The 18,386-nt window shown below is 40.6% G+C and overlaps 1 protein-coding gene across 4 annotated transcripts in view; it reads right to left on the reverse strand.

Annotated features, from left to right (window-relative positions):
- The window catches only part of PAK5 (p21 (RAC1) activated kinase 5), a 314,727-nt gene extending 299,293 nt beyond the window's left edge, over positions 1-15,434 (reverse strand). For 3 of the 4 annotated variants that reach the window (XM_030821975.1, XM_030821974.1, XM_030821973.1), the window contains exon 1: positions 15,120-15,420. The gene's annotated coding sequence lies outside the window, so the exon portion shown is untranslated. Of the gene's footprint in view, positions 1-15,119 lie in introns of all 4 variants that reach the window. The other variant, XM_003252622.3, reaches the window with a different exon arrangement.
- Positions 15,435-18,386: the final 2,952 nt, after the last annotated feature.

Below are 18,386 nucleotides of genomic sequence, written 5' to 3' on the forward strand. Positions count from 1 at the left end.
TATTAGCAGTGTGAGAACAGACTAATAAATTTTCCTTCCATGTGTTACTTTCCCTCTCTCTTAATGGTATTCCATGAACATTCCAAGTAAACTACTTGCTCTTGAATCCTTGCCTCAAGGTCTGTTTCTGGGGGGGAATCCTAACTAAAATAGAGGAAGTTAAAGGAATTACACTTAGAACTTGAGAAAATACTTTTTACCATTTTTTATGCTTGTAGAAGATTAATCTTAATCGATAGAGCAAGGCAGCACAATCTGCTATTTACTAGCCATAAAATGGGAATAATGATAACACCTAACTTATAAGCCTACTGCAAGAATTAAATGAGACAGTGTTTACAAAACATATAACACAATATCTGGCATATAATACATGTTCAAAGAACTTGGTTACTGCTCAATCATTGTTCTAACTCTGAGGCATATCTTTTCTTTCTATAACCAAACAAAAAACTGAACAAATACCTAGTATGTGTCATAATTCCATACTTTTTAAACATTAGACAGTTTCAAAAAAATCCCTGTTGTGTTTCATTTGAATTAAACCAAAATGGAAAAAGAATATTAAAACTCCAAAAGGAAGGCCGTGTGTGGTGGCTTATGCCTATAATTCCAGCACTTTGGGAGGCCAAGGCAGGAGGATTGTTTAAAGCCAGGAGTTCAAGACCAGCCTGGGCAACAAAGTGAGGCCCTGTCTCAAAAAAAATTTCCGAAAGGCAGTTATGGTTTATCTAGAGAAGAATTGGCAGGACTGGAGTAATGGTGTCCTTAGCAGCATTAGAATGAGGTTAGGGTTTGAACCAGCACTAAAACTCTACTTCCAAATGAAAAAACGTGAGGGTCTTTGCAGGAGACAAATCATAGGCAATTTGGAGTACATTGCAAAAACAGTCCCCGTCCCTACCTGGGATGCTGTCCCATGTGTATCTACATGGTAATTTCCTCTCCTCCTTCAAATGTCACTTTCTCAATTACACCTATTCTGACCATCCTATTTAAAATCACGCCCTTTACTGCCACCCATCACAGCCCTTTTGATTTCCCTTATCCCACTCTATCAAAGCACGGATGACCTTCTGGCATTCTATACATTTATTTATTATGCTGTTTCCTGTCTGTCTCTCCTTCCTTTTTTATCTTCTATGTTCACAGAAGAACATTTTTATCTTCTATGTCCATTGATATGCCTCCTCATGGTACATGCCACCTGAAATAAGCAGAATAGTACTCAAGGTGCAGCTGCTGAATGGGTGAGTGACTCGTTGGGAATGTTCATTGTAATATCTGTTTCCTATTTTTTAATCTAGTCTACACAGGAGAAAGCAGACATAAACAGACACCACCCTAATAGACAGATCCAGTTATCTTGTTTTAATCCTACTAGTTAAGTGAGTAACTTAGAGCCAAATGTTCTTCTGTTTTACAGTGATATTCACAGTCACTGCACAGCCTGGTCTTTGTAGAAAAGAAAATTCTTTTCAGTGGGTGGACTGTGCTCTGTGTTTAAAATAAAATTGAGGTCTGAAAAGAAATGGGAAGCTACTGCTATCATCCTTCTATCCCAAGCAAATAAAAACTCTAGGGACAACTCTGGAATTTTCTATCTCACTTGTTTTTCATTATTTTTTAGTAAGGCACAGTGATATTATTATTCTTAGTCACCCTGGGTGATTCCAATATTGATTTTGAGATTTTTCCAGCCATTCTATAGAATGCATATCATTTATAAGGTTCTACTTCACTACTGTGGGCACAGTTGCATTGTGAATGTTTTATATTTTCCAGATGATATCATATGAAATATGATACCATCCTTTTGCGTTTTGATAATCCCTACCTCCAGCAAGCTTAAGACCATATGATTTCTTTTCCATTTCAGTTTAGTTAAAAAAAAAACACAACAGAAATTTTTTAAAAATTGTCCAGTGTTGAAAGAAATATTGAAAAAGTAGTTGCAGAAGCCTATTTAACTATGCAAATGTTTTCACCAAATATCTCTAAACTCTATGCTTTTAAATAAACTTCATACCAGCATAAAGTCTTACTTCTAAATTTTTTTTCTAGGATAAAATGTTTAAAATGCATCTTTCTAAAATGTCATTTGCCTTATATTTAAATTATTAAATAAGTTGGTCCATATTTTTGGGAAGCAAGATTAAGAAGACACAATATATGAGAATATAATGATCAAAAAATATAGAGCAATTCAAAGGTTATACTTTGAATTACATTCACTCAAATTCAAAGGTTATAAATTCAAGACTTTAACGACCAAGAGGGTAACATAAACAATTAAAATGGCCTGATTATAGGCAGTAGGGAGTGATGGGGACTGTGACAAAGTGAAGACTCCATGACTGATCCATGTTAGAGGCAGCTGCTACTCAGCTACGGCAAATGATTGCCATGAAGAAACATGGTCAGTGTTGACAAATGTTGCAACTATGTGTATGTGTATTTGTGTGTGTGATCTTTTGAATAAGAGAAGACAGAAATCTAGATTTTTTTTTTCTGGGAAATTTCACACTGTCTGTGTTAAACAGAACACATCTATACCACAAAATTAGACACTGCTCTAAATTGACATAGTCAAATATTTAGTACCTAATAGAATTCACAGTGTTCTACACCTTCCAGCTTTAGAAGGATAGCTCAATTTGATTTCAAAGATAGTAAAAATCTCATTTTCATATCCTGTTACCTAGGGGTTAGTAGGCTCCAACTGGTAAGTGATTCTTTCGACCAGTGTAGACTCCTAATATCCCAACACAGGAACTTGCCTTAGAAATCCGAGCTGAAGCACACAAGGTAACTGCTGTCATAGATAGTATCCATACATTGCTTTAAAAAAATCCCTGGCATTTATCATCCTAGAATCTTCTATCTCCAAGAATTCTGCCACAAATATATCTGACCAGAAGCCTGAAAAGCCCTTGGGACTCACCTTGGGGAACCTCTTGCTGGGATCACTCGCTTTGATTTATTTCTCTCCCAAACTTTCTGATTTCTTCCTCATTTTATAGTGCATCTGTTGCCATGGAAACATTGGTGCCGAAGACTTGGGCAGAACCATATAAAACCCCAGCTTTCACTATACAAATCAAGTGATATTTGAGCAGGAATCACACCACCAATTAGGCATATTCATACCAGGTCTGGGACAATAGAGCAGTAGGTGTTAAGCTGCATCTAGCAATCAAATAATTATTCTCAATGTTTTTCAAGAAGCTCAGCTTATTTACTCTATTGTGGGGAGGCCGGCTCTCAGCTTATAGTTTGCTTCATCACTGTCTCTCTTTTCCATGTGTTTAGAATTTCTACCTTATACCCATATCCAACATTGGAATTTTTGTCTTTCTCCAACCAGAAACAGGTAGAGGGTTTAATCTTTCTCTCTACCTCTTTTTTATTCACAGAAAATAGAAAACCAGTATTAGTGTGAAACTTGTTTGTGTGTTTTTAAAGAAAATGTATGAGATAACTTTTAGATTAGTTAATTTTAGATTAGCCAACTTTTGTTTAGGACTCCAAACAGAACTTTTCTTATCCGCTGAGTTGCTGTATACCACAGCACTGATTGCCTTGGATTCAGATGATACAGGGTTTGACTCAGCTTCTTGACTCTATCTAACTGCGTGATATTTTGCCTTGAGTGGCCTTTTAAATCATGGCACCATCTTTTTACATTTGTATTCAAATTTTTTAGCCTGGGTAATATCCATTCATCCACAGACATTTATTAAGGACCTGACATGTGTAAGCATAAAGCCAGGTGCTAGGGATACAAAGGTGAAGAAACAAGATGCCTGATTTAGAAGAGTTCCCAGTTTAGTGCAAGAAGGAAGTTAAATAAAAAATCTACAAAACATTGTGATGACTGTTTGAGAGGAACAATCCAGAACCATGTGGGAGGATTTTGGGGGAGGGGTGGGGTGGGGGAAGGTGGTAGCTGGATAGAAAGTTTTCAATGAAGGGGTGATACTCAGATAACAGAAGATCATTTTGGTGGTAGGAATGAAAGAGAACAGATAGGAGGCTGACAGAAGATCTAATTGAGAGATGGAAAGGGGAGTGGCAGTGGAGACAGGGAAGGGCACAGGCAAAAAATGTTTTTTAGGTTGCAATTTATTTATTTACTTATTTATTTAGAGACAGAGTCTTGCTTTGTCGCCCAGGCTAGAGTGCAGTGGCACGATCTCAGCTCACTGCAACAACCGCCTCCAGGGTTCAAGTGATTCTCTTGCCTCAGCCTCCCAAGTAGCTGGGATCACAGGTGTGCGCCACCATGCCCAGCTAATTTTTTTTGTATTTTTAGCAGAGACAGGGTTTCACCATGTTGGCCAGGCTGGTCTTGAACTCCTGACCTCAGGTAATCCACCCACCTTGGCCTCCCAGAGTGCTGGGATTACAGGCATGAGCCACCGTGCCCAGCCAAGTTGCAATTTAGATACTGCTTGGCTAGTGAGGGTAGGAGAAGAGTAGACTCTACTTGGAGTCCTAAAGACATAGCACACAACTTGCGGGTAGGTAGCTGTTATCTTAAAAACCCTCAAAAAGGGTTAAACCACTACTTAACTCAAGGCGTGAATAACTATTATTCAAACGTTATTGGCAAATTCTTTTTTTTGTTTGTTTCTCTATCTCTAATACCTAGAGAAGAGAGAACAGTGTCCTAAAAACCACCAGGATGAGGAAAACTCTAAGTTGTTTCTGTAAAATTTTTTTAAATCCCCCTCTTCCATCAGTGTTTTTATTTTTAGAAGTTAAATCATACCCACATATCAACTGCTCCTACTTTAGAGGAAGAATCTTTCCTTTAAACAAATAAAGTGTAAATTTTCTATTCTTCCAGGAAGTTCACTTCCTGGGTCAGTAAACTGTAATGTAGCTATAAAATAAGGGGGCAACACAGCTGACAGCTAAAAACAATTAGCTAAAAAATCAGTATTATACAAACACCATTTGCATGATTCCAGTGACCATTAGAAGCAAACACATGAAGTTCCTGTAGAAAATAGCTAAAGAATTTCTTAAATAGTATGCCAACCTTGAATTTTAACTGGAAATGAAGCTAATAACCGTTGTGTCTATCAGAGATCTTATATTTGGAACCAAAGGTGGGAGTTTCTCTCTCTCTGTTTTTCTCTTTCCCCTTCTCTCCCTTCTTCCTTTCCTTACCCCGTTACGTAAGTTGTTATCGAAAGAGTGATGGAACCAATATTGATTGCAGAAAGTCTTCTTGGTTCAGTTGGAAAATAGGGTAATAGAAGAGTAGTAGGGGTATGAACCATTGCTTTAGAGAAACAAAGGTACTCCTTATGGCCAATTTTCCTTTATCATCAATGACACAATAGCAATTCCATTGAAAATTAGCAAAGGAAATCCTACAACTGGACATCTGTTTAAAAATGTAAGTTAAATTTGCTTTTTATACAAGCAACCAAATATTGATTTTTGGTTTGGAACATTCAGTTAATCATAATACCAAACACAGCAAGGCAGTCCATGTATTTACTCTCCCTTTTCATGAGGAAATCTGCATGAACAGAAATGCTGAATCTGAGTATTTGAGAGTATTGGAGAGTCAAAGTGGGTTGATTAATCCAGTGACTTTTAAATTATTGGAGGTTCAAGGACCTCAAACAAAACTTTTCTTATCCATTGAATTGTTGTATATGACAGTGTTTATGGCCTTTGGATTCAGATGATCCGGAACTTCTTGACTCTATCTAGCTGCATAATATTTTGCCTTGAGTGACCTATTTTATGGTGCTCTTATGAAGACTAATATACACAGGTAAAATGCTTGGATATGGGCTTATCACATCTTGTTCAATATGTTAGCTATAGTCAAAAAAGTATAATCTATTTTTCTTATAATCTACATTGCCGATGCATGATTAGCTAATTATGAATGTGTGTCTCAACAATTGAGTGTTACCTTTCTAAAACAGTTACCTGAGCAGGCCTGATCCTAATGTTTGAGAGACAAGAGTACAAAAGGAGTCCCACATGTTACAGATCTCAATATTTGAATACTATAAATCAGGCTAAAAAATGTTAATTTAAATGTGTTATATCTTCCTGGCTTAACAAATATGCCTTCATAACAACCTAGAAGCCAGATTTAAATTTAGAATACTTAAATTCCGGAACATAGCAAAGCAAGGAGACCCAGTCTCTGCTCCCCTCCCCATCCCTTTCTCTTTCTACCGTGGCCTCCAACACCTGTGTGGAGACTACAAAGTCCACCAGTCCAAGCTCCATTTACACCTCCCACCAACAGTCTTTTTTCAGCCCCCATTGGGCCCAGGAGCCCCATGAGCAGTGAATTCCAAGGTCCCCGCTATGCAGAGCAAGGCTCAGAAGGAGGCAAAGGGCTCAAGGGGAAATGCGGGGTCTTTGTTGCAGAGGAGCAGGGCTGTCCAGGTGCTGAGAAGTTGGAGTGCAGAGTAGCAGAGCCCTCTAATATGAAGTGACCGGGACAGGGACCTCTCTTGCTAATTTAAGATTATTTTCTCTGTCCTGTTTTTAGCGCAAGTGAAGAACAATTACCTCTTTTTTCTCTTCCACTTACAAGTCATCTTTCTTCACAGAAAAGTTTATGAAGAGTTATAAAAGCAACAACATCATTGTTAAGTTACCTGGACAGCCACAGACATTTCCTATTTATCATGAGAACTGCAGTAAGAATATGCACTGATCTAAGTATGATCTTTTAATATTTAGTTAATAATAACTTTATCAACCAAAGTTAACTGAACCAAGAGGCTGGTATTCATGGTGAACTAAACTCAAACATGACTATTGGGCTTGCTGAATATAAGATCATCCAGAAAAGAAGGCTAGACCTGTGTTGGTGCCTGATCTATTTCTAAATTATACCTCTTGCTTCTGCTTCATTGTTTCTTTCAGATTATACCTTTCTAGGATTTTCTCTTACCTGAGAAAATGGGACCTTCCTTTCAAAATTCCTGCTGGTATATAAGTTTCAAGCTGAAAAGCCACACTCTTCCTAACACGTCACTGCTGGCTCCAAGAGGAAAAAGTACCTTCTGTGTGGGGCACCCACATTGCACCTTCAATGATGCACATCACAGTGAACATTAGACCATGAACCTTAAGTTAAACTCCCACGTCATAGCAAATGTTTCCTATGGGAGGGGAAGAGAGGGATGAGTGGTATTCAACCCTGTTTACCCCTAAGTCCTAGGGTAATGGGCATTTCTGTTGTCTTTTTTTGTTTTGGTTTGGTTTGGTTTTGGCTTTTTAGCACCCATCACATCTCTTGTGTTTCTTTCATTGGAAAGGGGTAGTGGGCCTACTAATCAAGGCACCCCCCCTCCTATCCCATGCCCAGTGGGCTGGGTGTGGGGGAAGAACCCCAAGCATAGCAGCCAGTGGACTGTGGTCAAGCTCTGAACAAGTCATTCTTGGCTGGAGTCTGTTTCCAAAGTGCCTGATACCTAGACCTGGAGCTGACTAGCTTCATCTGCTTCCAAGCTGTTTTGGGGTGTGTGTGTGTGTGTGTGTGTGTGTGTGTGTGTGTTTGGGATTCCCCATCCCCCGCCACATTCCTGGCAATTCTTTTAGCTAGCTAATATCCTTCTAGTAAATTCCTTTTGCTGGAGTTAGGCAGAGTTTCTTTCATTTGCATGCAATCTAAGAGTCATTGCTGATACACTTGGCAGAGCCCCTGACACAAGAGATAATCAATGAATGTTTGTTACATAAATGAATAATTACAACCTAAATGTATATCACTGCTTATTTGTAAAATAGTGGGGTTTTTTTTCTGATTCATAAAACAACACATCATTGACTAATTTTTTTTTCAAGGCAGGGCCTCACTCTGTCACCCAGGCTGCAGTGCAGTGGCGCGATCTTGGCTCACTGCAGCCTCCACCTCACAGGCTCCGACATTCCTTCCACCTCAGCCACCTGAGTAGCTGAAATCAGAGGCATGCGCCACTACGCTTGGCTAACTTTTGTATTTTTTGTAGTGATGGGGTTTTGCCATGTTGCTCAGCCTGGTGTCAAACTCCCGAGCTCAAGTGATCCACCCACCTCGAGCTCCCAAAGTGGTGAGATTACAGGGTGTGAGCCACCGTGCCCAGCCTACTACATTTTCTTAAATTTGGAAAAGTGTAACAAAATAAAAGCCATCCATATTTCCACCACCCAGAGATTGTTTAACTTTTTAATTTTGTTCTGTTTTTTTTAAATATACCTGTATGATGTTTTCATTTCACAAAACACATATTAACAACACAATATATGTAGTAGTGCATTTTTTTCCACTTAAAATTGTGATGAAGTTTGTTTCATGTCATTATATAATCTTCAAAATAATTAATTTTAATACCTATATAATAGTCTGTTATCTTGGGACCTTAAATATCTTTACCAAGCTCCCAAGTTCTAGTTATATAGGTTCTTTTTAATTTTTATTACTATGAAATATATTATAATACACAATTTTACCTGCATCTACTTCCTTATCAAAGACAAAAGCAAACACAAAATAAAAACCAAGTGGAATAGTATGTCAAATAATTTAAACTTTTAAAAGCTTTTGACAATTTTTTTTTTTATGGTGACAAAGTCTCACTGTCACCAAGCCTGGAGTGCAGTAACATGATCTCGGCTTACTGCAACCTCCATCTCTCAGGTTCTAGCGATTCTCTTGCCTCAGCCTCCCAAGAAGTTGAGATCACAGGAGTGTGCCACCACACCCAGCTATTTTTTTGTATTTCAGTAGAGATGGGGTTTTCCTATGTTGGCCAGGGTGGTCTCAAATTCCTGGCCTCAAGTGATTCACCTGCCTTGGCTTCCCAAAGTGCTGGTATTATAGGCATGAGCCACCGTGCCTGGCAGATATTTTGATAAGTATTTTTAAATTTTTCTGTAGGAAGGTTATATTATGTAACCCTCCCACCACAATAATGAAAGAGATTGTTGTCCTTCTCACTGCATCCTTGCCAGTTTATTTTTTGTATTTTTTACTTATTTAATACATAAAACACAGCACCTCATTGTTATTTTAATTTGCATTTCTGTGATTAATAGTAATAACATTTATTAAACGTGTGCATTGGTCTTTTATTTCTTCCTTTTGAATTATGCATTCAGATATTTGGACAATTCTATTGGGGTGCTATTGTTTATTCACTGCTTTGCAAGAGTTCCTCAGGGCTATCATGAACTGTCATGTCATGTTTGGTGTCAATATTGTTTTCCATGATTCTGTTCTGTTTAAAATGCATGCATTGCTGCATATGAAAGTTTAAAATATATTCAAATCTTTATTTTGCTCTGTGATTCTTCCCATTGATTTTATATTTAAAAAGTACTTCCCCTAAAATTAGTTAAATATTTTATTCTAGCTTTGTTTTCCACCTTGCATATAAACTTATATATTTATGTGGAATTTCATTTGGAGGGTCATGTAAACAGAGGTTCTTAGTTGAATGCTTTCTATACACTTAACCAATTTCCATGACGTTTTTGTCAAATACTCCTCACTGTTTCATAATGCCTTCTCCGTCGTATTTCTGGTTCTAAGAATGACCTAAATCTGTTTCCAGGCTCTTCTATTCCACTGAGCTATTAATCAATTCTTACACCAGTACTACATTGCTATAATGATTGTAGTCAATGATCAAATTTACTTTTGTTTCAACAATGGCACCCATTACCACTACCACTCCCATCTACCTACCTTCACCCCCTAACCACCCACATCTACCACCCACCACCCCCACCCATACCACCTCATCCCACCACCTTCATGTATTCGTCTCCACCATCAAATTTCCCCCAACCTCCACCACCCCCAGAACTCCACTCCCCACACCACCTGTATGTACCACCACCTCCCATCTTACCACCACCACTCACCTCCCCCACAACCACTACTATTCTTTGAAAAGTTTTCTTTTATTTTTATATAGTGATTCTTCCAGATAGATGTTAGAATCATTTTGTAAGGTTCTCCGAAATCCCAAAGTAATAAAACTATATAATTGATCTGGGAAAAATAACCGTTTCATAACATTCATCTTTCTACCAAAGCATAAGGTGTGTCTTTCTTTCTTTGCTTCTCAGTTTATTGGTTTGAGTAAAATTGTATAGCTTTCTACAAAGGCTTTTATATATTTCTTATTATTCACAAGTATTTTATGTACGTTTCCTATTTTTCCTACTTAATTTATATATTTGTGAATTCATGAATAGAATCATTTTCCATTCTACTTTTTAGTTAGTAAAACACTGACATTTTGGGTGGCCATCAATTTTTGAACATGCATTTTATAACCAACAACCTTACTGAAATTCTGTACTAGTTCCTTTAGGTTTTAATTGATCCCATTGTGTATCCGTCACTTTTAAACAAAATCAAGGCACACTGTCTAATTTTTGGTTATGTATATTAAAAACTTTACTTAAGCATAGACATTAAATGCTATTTTACTATTTATTTTTTAAAATCACCCTTTTATGAGACTAATATAAAGATCTTAAATTGAAGCCACTTTAGAAATCTAAAACATAACATGTGTTCCTCTGTTGAACTATATTCATTTCCCTTGGGCACTCAGTCTTACTATTCAAAACTACAAAAAGAGCTCTGAATGAGAGACATTAAGTCACTTCTCACTTGGATTAAACAGGACAAATTTAGACAATTAAACAAAATAAAACAATTCAGAATTTTGACAGAAATACACCAGGAACTTGTTGCCATATAAAGAGCAATTTGTCTCCTAATTTAACTCCAGAGATAATGGCCAGGGTGATTTTTAAAATAAAACAGTGCCCACCTAGATATAGTGAGAAAGCAATTGCATGCTCTTCTATACATGAGCAGATACCTTTTTCCCCAGATGAGCATACATTTCCTATTTCAAAAGATCAGAATAATAGTACCAACAAATTATTAATTCACAAAATATTTGTTGTGCTCCTAGTAAGTGTGGGGTTCTGTGTTACTGGGAAAGATTAGTGGGTTATAGTGATGATTATGGACAGGAATTGAAGAGACACTGGCATATAACAGAAGCTCAACAAATAATTAAATGTATTATTTATTTATTATTATACATAATAATTATTATTTATTGTTTACTATTCATTTCCAGAAGACTGAAAGTCTAGTTCGCCATTGTCTTCCAAGGGCCTAGCATGGCAAATATACACATGCAATAAATATTTGCAGAATATTTGTTGACTGACTGATGTATTTTTACAAAAACCTCAGTTGCCAAAAAAATATTTTGACTCAATTCTTAACTTCTAGCCTAAATCAGTTCTTAAAAGATGCATTTGTTAAAGCCAAGAATACTCTCCTTTTGAAGTCAGAATAAGGTTCTAAATTGCTCTTTCTATACTAGAAAAAAAAACCTTCTAAAAATCAGATCTTGAAGTTGGCACAGGAAAATGCTATGAGGCAGAGTATTCATTCCTTCACTCATTCGCCAAACGTTTATTAAGCACCTTCTGCATATAAGACATACAATAAATGGCCATTATAGAGCTTACAGACATAGCCAAACAAATAAACAGGCATTTGCAAACTGTAATAAGTGCTGTGGAATAAAAGTAAAAGGATGATGTGAGAGTTGGGTTGGTGGGGAAGAGAGGTCAAGGAAGCCCAAGGGATGAGTGTGACCCAGACTGGTAAAATATAGAGGGAAGATGGTTGGGGATGTTCCAGAAACAGACAGAGGGTCAGTGTGACAGCATCAAGAGGAAGAGATGCACAAGATGAGGCTGGCCAAGTATCAAAGACTCTAGGAGTCTCTGGAATCTGTCCCAGGTGTGTGGGTGGTATTTTATGTAGGGAACTGACATTATCCTATCTGCTCCGGATGAAGGATTAGAAGAGCCAGGCAAGGAACCAGCGGTCTTGTTAGGAAGTTATACTAATGGTCCAGGTAAGAGATGATAGCCTGCAGTTTGATAGTGGTGGTGGTGGGGATAGAAAGAATTTATCAAGATGTATTTAGAGATCTATATAGAAAATAGCATTTATAAGACTGCATGATGGTTTTAAACGTGGTGGGTCAAGGGAAAGGAGGTGTCAAATGTGATTCTTGGGTTTCTGGTTAAAGCAACTCCATGGATAGTGGTGCCATTCACCAGGTTAAGAAGGACTAGAAAGTTGTTAGTTTATCTTTGTTGCTATTGTTGTTTTTGTTATTTAATGCATTTTGTTTGTTTTGCATTTGCTTGGAAGGGTAGCAAAAAGGATGGAAGGCAACATCAACAAATCAACTGGGGACAGAGTATGTTTGAGATACTCTAGAAGACCCAGGTCCTGGGTTGTCTTGGATCCCAAGTAAGTGACATGCATAAATGAGGTACCTTTGAACCCTGCTCTTCCCTACCATGGTTGTGTATATAAAGCCTCAAATAGGTTAGTTCCCTTAAATAATCTTTAAAGTATTTTCTGAAACCATGCTACTTCTGCTGTTATGCTAACATAATGTTAATGTTGTCATTCAACACAGTTCATAGGGATGTTGATGTACTGGGCTGAAGAGTGTCTCCCAAGAATTCATGCCCATCCAGAACCTGTGAATATGACATTTAGAAATCAGGCATTTGCAAATGTAACCTGGTTAATATGAGGTCATGTTAAATAAGGAACAGGTCCTAAATCCAATATGAATGACATCCATATAAGAAAAGGGAAATTTGGACACAGGGCCAGAGATAGAGAGGAAGATGCCATGTGAATACAGAGGCAGAGATTGGAGTTACGCTGCCACAAGCCAGGGAATGCCTGGGGCTACCAGAAGCTGGAAAAGGCAAGCAAGGATCCTCCCTTAGAGGTTTTGGAGGGTGCATGGTCTTGACAACACCTTGATTTTGGACCTCTAGCCTCCAGAACCATGAGAGAATAAATTTCTGTGGTTTTAAGCCACCCAGTTTTTGGTAACTTGTTACAACAGCCCTAGGAAACTAATATAGTTGGGAAATTTGAGGGAATTAACATGTTTGAGACTGAATCATTATACAGGGCACATAGCATAGATTCAGTAAATATCCATTTCCCTCTTACTCAGAACGGTCACCACCATTTTCCTGGTGGTTTAAATTATGAGTAATCCACACATCTACTTATCTAGATAGGTCTTACTATTCCGAGGACTGTTTTATAAGTGAGGAAACTGAGGCTTAGGAAAGTTAAATAATTTTCCCAGAATCACAAAGCTAAAGATAGAAGAGTCAGAGTTCAAACACCTGCCTCCCATACCTACAGCATTTCAGCAGGTCCTGACAGAGTGGAGAGGCACTGCCAGACTAGATTTTCAATGCTTAGATATCAATTAATTCAATGCTTAGATATCAATTTTCAATTGATATCCAATTAACAGCAATTAAAACTCACATTTATTAATAAAATAAGCTGCAGAGACCTAGTACAATCTCTACCCATTCACAGAAGAACACAAGATTTTTAGTCTAAGGCCAACGTTACCAAGGAACTTGCCATTGGCTTATATTGCTTCCATTTAGCAGTGCATCTGCCTTGCACATACGTACTCTAAGTCAAGGTATTATCAGATTGGACATTTATGGCTTTAATTTACTTAAATGCATTTTCCTTGTGTATTCCCCCACTTCATTTTGATGATACTGACTCATTCTCGCCACCTAACAAGACTATAAAAATAAATAGTGTGAGTGCAGAGGAAACTGTCTCCAAACTTCATATTCTAAGATGCCCATCCTTTAAATTATAAAGCAAAAAAATAAACCCATGCTTTAAATTTACCTTTCTCCCTGACTAACCTGGTTATCTTTCTCCCCAACATTGAGTTGTTGTGCTGTTGAATATAACAGATACACAAATCTAAGGTGGCACAGCTGTTATTATAGGGTGTCCATTTCATAGGATTCTAGTGTAGGAGGGACTTCTAAAAAGCATCTTGTCCATCTGTATCAGGTAATAGAAAGAGTGTCTACAGCCTCCAAGCCCCAGAAGAGAAGCGGTCGTACTAAAAGATTTTTGTGAGTTACCTAAGACCCTGTGGCTATGTCTTGGTAGAACTCCGTAGAATGCCAGGTTTCCTGATTTCCCTAAAAGTGTGTTCAGTCTTTCAAGCTGTCATCAACTATTAACAATGACACTTTCCTCTGGCTTTGTGCCAACTTTTCTTTTTGTTTATTATTCTGGCCATAAAAAACCACCATAAATAGCCTCAGCATTTCAGGTTCCCTTAATTGATATCTAATGTTGACAAATTAACTCAGCCCGAGTTGAAAGCTCCATATACACACACACGGTTTCAAGAAGGGCGATCGCGCTTATCCTCCAAACTGGGCAGTGACGATCCCTGGACTTCTCAAGTTTACCCTCTAGGAGGCTGACATGGCACACAATTTTGACAAGAGTTTGGAACCGAAATCCTCTTCCACGCCCTGCCCACAAGGGTGCCCACAAGCAGAAGTTCTCTCTCTCTCTCTCCATTACAACCCACCAGGCGCGCGCGCGCACACACACACACACACACACACAGGCGCACACACACACACACACACAGGCGCGCGCACACACGCACACACACACACAAATAACAAAGGAAAACACAGCCTCATAAAGCCTCAGCTATTGCATCCTCCAGTCCACACCTGCCAAAAGACAAAAACCATACGGGAATCCTGCTCTGGCAATATGTCCAACACTTCTCGGGAAAAGCAGTGCCGTGGCACCCCCAGGGCGTGCGCTGCTGTATACACACAAAGAACTGGTGCTGGGCTTGCGAGCGGTTCGGGGTACCAGCACGCTCTCAGGGCTAGAATCCGGGGTTCTCCTCCACGCCCTCCCGCCCAGCAAAATGGAACCATCCTTTATTTGGTTGGTAGAGAGCCCGGGCTGGATAGTAGCGTATGGGTTGAGGGTGGGCGGTCCCCTATCCCTACCCTCCAGGCAGCAGGTCCCTAGCCTTTGCATCTCCTAGGAGATGCAGGATCACGCTGTCACAGTGGTCCTCTTCGCATCCTCTCCCGGCAAAGAGAGATGCTCCGGGTACCAGCGGCGCGCATCCCCGCAGGCGCCTCTCCTCTCGCGGACACCCACCCAGGCAGCCCCGACAGGCGCGCCTGCCTACCTGCTGGCCGGCTGTCAGCGAAGCGGCGGTGCCTCAGCCCCTTCTCAGCTGCTACAGCGCTCCCACCGCCATGTTCCCGGTCTCCCCGGGCGCACGCTGGGGAACTACTACAGGCTGGGTAGGGGCAAGGGGGGCGGGGGCCAGCGGGAGGGGGTGGGAGGCAGAGCCACAGCTTTCTACTCTCCACCCAAACCTCCTCCAGCTACTGAGCATGCCCAGCTGCCCGGCTTCGCCCCTCGGAGGAGTGTCCATGAGCGTACGCAGCTGCTCCGGGTTTTCGTGGCAGCCGGCGGGAGGCAGGCTGTAGCAGCGGCCGGGGGTGGAGGTGAGGGGGAGGGTCGGGGGGCGTGTCTACACTCCGGGTGCAGGAGCCGGGAGCTGGAGCAGGCGGCCAATCCAATCACGCTTACTCCCAGTAGTCCCCGGCGGGGGCAGCTCCTGCACGCCCTCTCCCCCAACACTCGGGATTTGCAGAAATTTTGTTCAGGACCATTGCAGGATTGAGCTTTGCTTAAGAGGCTAGCAGAGGTGGGGAGGAGGAGGGGCTGAGAAGCAGAACAGTGGGCTGGCCTCTTTGCCACCACCTGGACTGGTGCTTCTCAAACTTTAATGTGCCTGTGAATTAAAATGCAGATTCGGATTCAATTGGCTGGGTCCTGAGATTCTGCAAGCCTAACAACCTCGCAGGTGATGCTGCTGCTGCTGGCCCTACCACCACTCTGAGTAGCAAACATCTAGGGAACCCCTTATCTGTGACCTCTCAGTGGCCATCCTTCAATCCGCCAGCCCAGCAATGGTCCCTGGTGTCCACAGAGACTACTCCAGCCTGGGGTTTCTGAGCCTTCCCTGGAAGGTGAAGGGCGACAGGCTAGTCAGAGACGACACAGGTGGCGGCCAAGAGATCTTTATTGGAGAGGTAGAGGCCAGGTGGCGCGGGGGAGAGAGAGAAGAGAGAGAGAGAGAACTGCTGGTGTGCTGGGTTTTATATCCCTTGGGCCTACGTGGGGCGGGCCCAAGGGAAGGCGGGAGATGCTTCTTTCTGATTGGCCCTCCTTTGGCGGGTTCAGACAGTGCCCGGTCAAGGAGGAGAGAAGAACCCGGAACCGGCGCCATTAAGGTACCCCTGTTACCTAACATTCCTCCCTTTTTTGTTTTTTAAGAAGTGGGGAAATGGGCATTGTAGTTCGTCTGGCTACTTCCTGCTGAACAGGGGCGTTGTGGGGGAGGGGTAAGGGAGGACTGTGAGGGTTGTGGACAGGGCACAGGAGGAGTATAAGGCCAAGTAGTAGGGCGCTATGTATGAACATGTCCTCGGGTGTGAAGTCTATGCCAAAGCCGTGAGCCCGCCAAGGGGCAGGGAGGGGTCTGTGATGAGCCAGCTGTCCCTGCGGAGGTCGTCTAGGAACTGGTGGAACCGAGACATTGGGCGTTGGACCTAGGTTTAGCCCAGAAGGAAAGGAGAATGATAGTTATTTAGGGTGTTTGGCAGACTCGACCCTGGAAATGGCTGGATGAGGGATGTTGGATGAGGGGTTGTTATGGTAGATCTTATCTGACTGGTGTCGGCTGACTGGCGTATTGTCGTTGACGTATTAGAAGGGTGTGAGGCCGTCTCTGGAGTCCTCTGCGTCTTCACAGGTTGCTAAAAGTTGGTAATTTCTGAGGAGAAGCTGGTTAAAGGTTTGGTTAGAGATGGAAACGATGTTTTCGATTTGTGAAAGATCAGCCATAGAAAAGGGGACATGGACGCGAACGATGCCTTCTGCCCCTGCTACTTCTCGCAGAGGAGCGAGGACAGGGAGGTGAGATCTGGAGCGAGTAGTAGGAGGGCTGAAAGGTGGAAGAAAGGAAGTAGGAGAGGTGGGAGAGGACGGGGAAGGAAGGCCGGGGTTGGCGGAAGGAGGTGAGGCTGCCGCCGGGGGCGGGGCCCTTGCGGGCTGGGCGGCAGCCGGGGGGAAGGGCTGTGGATGGTGATATGGCGGGGGCTCATCGGCGGGATCAAAGTCAGGAGTGGAAGGAATGAGGGGGGTCGGGGAGGGTGACAGTTTGAGGGCCTTTAGGAGGAAAAACCCGTGGAGGTACGGGATCTCTGCCCGTTACAGAACTTCAAAGACAAATAATGTTCTGAATATCCAGACAGAAAAGGCAATTTACATATAAGAAAAAGAAAGTCAGTGTGCATTTAGATTTCTTCACAGCGTCAAGCAATGCCTGAGGGTGTTCTGAGGGAAAGAAAGGGTGACCTAAGAATGTTTATTTTCCTACACTGGTGTTCTTCAGATTTTCAAGGCAACAGTCAATTGTTCTCAAACGCAATAAATCAGTATACACAGCAGATAAAAACCTTTATAATATTCTACTTCATTATCAAATTTATACAACTAAGATAAATTTAAAACATAAATCTCATGAACGATGAAGCTGTGATCAAATGTTGTGATAATGATAATCGTATTTATTTTAAAATAAATCTAAGACTAAACCACTGTGTTTGGCAGTTTTAAATCAGAACACAAAAATATAAACCTTGACAATGTCAGTATCATTAGATAACTTAGTAAAATCTGAAGGTAGAAAGAAGGGAGTTGTAAGGAGGTTTAAGTATAATGATTTCCTCAGCAAGTGGTCAATGTATATTATTAAAGTTGCAGCAGATAGAAAACCCCACTTCCGATCTCATCATGCTTTTTTCACAGTCTATTTTTCTTACCTTTAAGGGAATATGTTTCAAACTTATCTCTCTTGATATGAAAAAAACCTTTTTCTGAAGTTGAGAGATTATTGCAGGCACATTTTAGCTTCTTTTCTTATTTAATTTTAATAAGATTAAGTATAATTTAGTTTTAAAGTAGCTTGTGTGCTATCATCCACATATGGATGATGCTTGAAAAAGTATATCTGTCAGCTTATCCTACTTGTTATAACCTTATACGTTTATCACTTTCTATACAGGAAGATTTATGGAATATTATAAACCAAGGGACATTTTTGATTAAAAGATTTTGGGTTGTTTGTTTACTTCTCTATATTCCTTAAAATTGCTTGAAATTTTAGACAATAAATGTATGTGTTTTAAAAAGAAGCCATTATTCTCCCAAAGTGCTAGGATTACAGGCATGAGCCACCATGCCTGGCCCAAAATACTTAACAAATTAAAGCAGACTGATATGGTTTGGATTTGTGTTCCCACCCAAATCTCATGTCGAATTAAAATCCCCAGTGTTAGAGGAGGGGCCTGGTAGGAGGTGACTGGATTATGGGGGTGGA

Source organism: Nomascus leucogenys, chromosome 11 (genome assembly GCF_006542625.1).
Source record: "Nomascus leucogenys isolate Asia chromosome 11, Asia_NLE_v1, whole genome shotgun sequence".
Lineage (NCBI taxonomy): Eukaryota > Metazoa > Chordata > Mammalia > Primates > Hylobatidae > Nomascus > Nomascus leucogenys.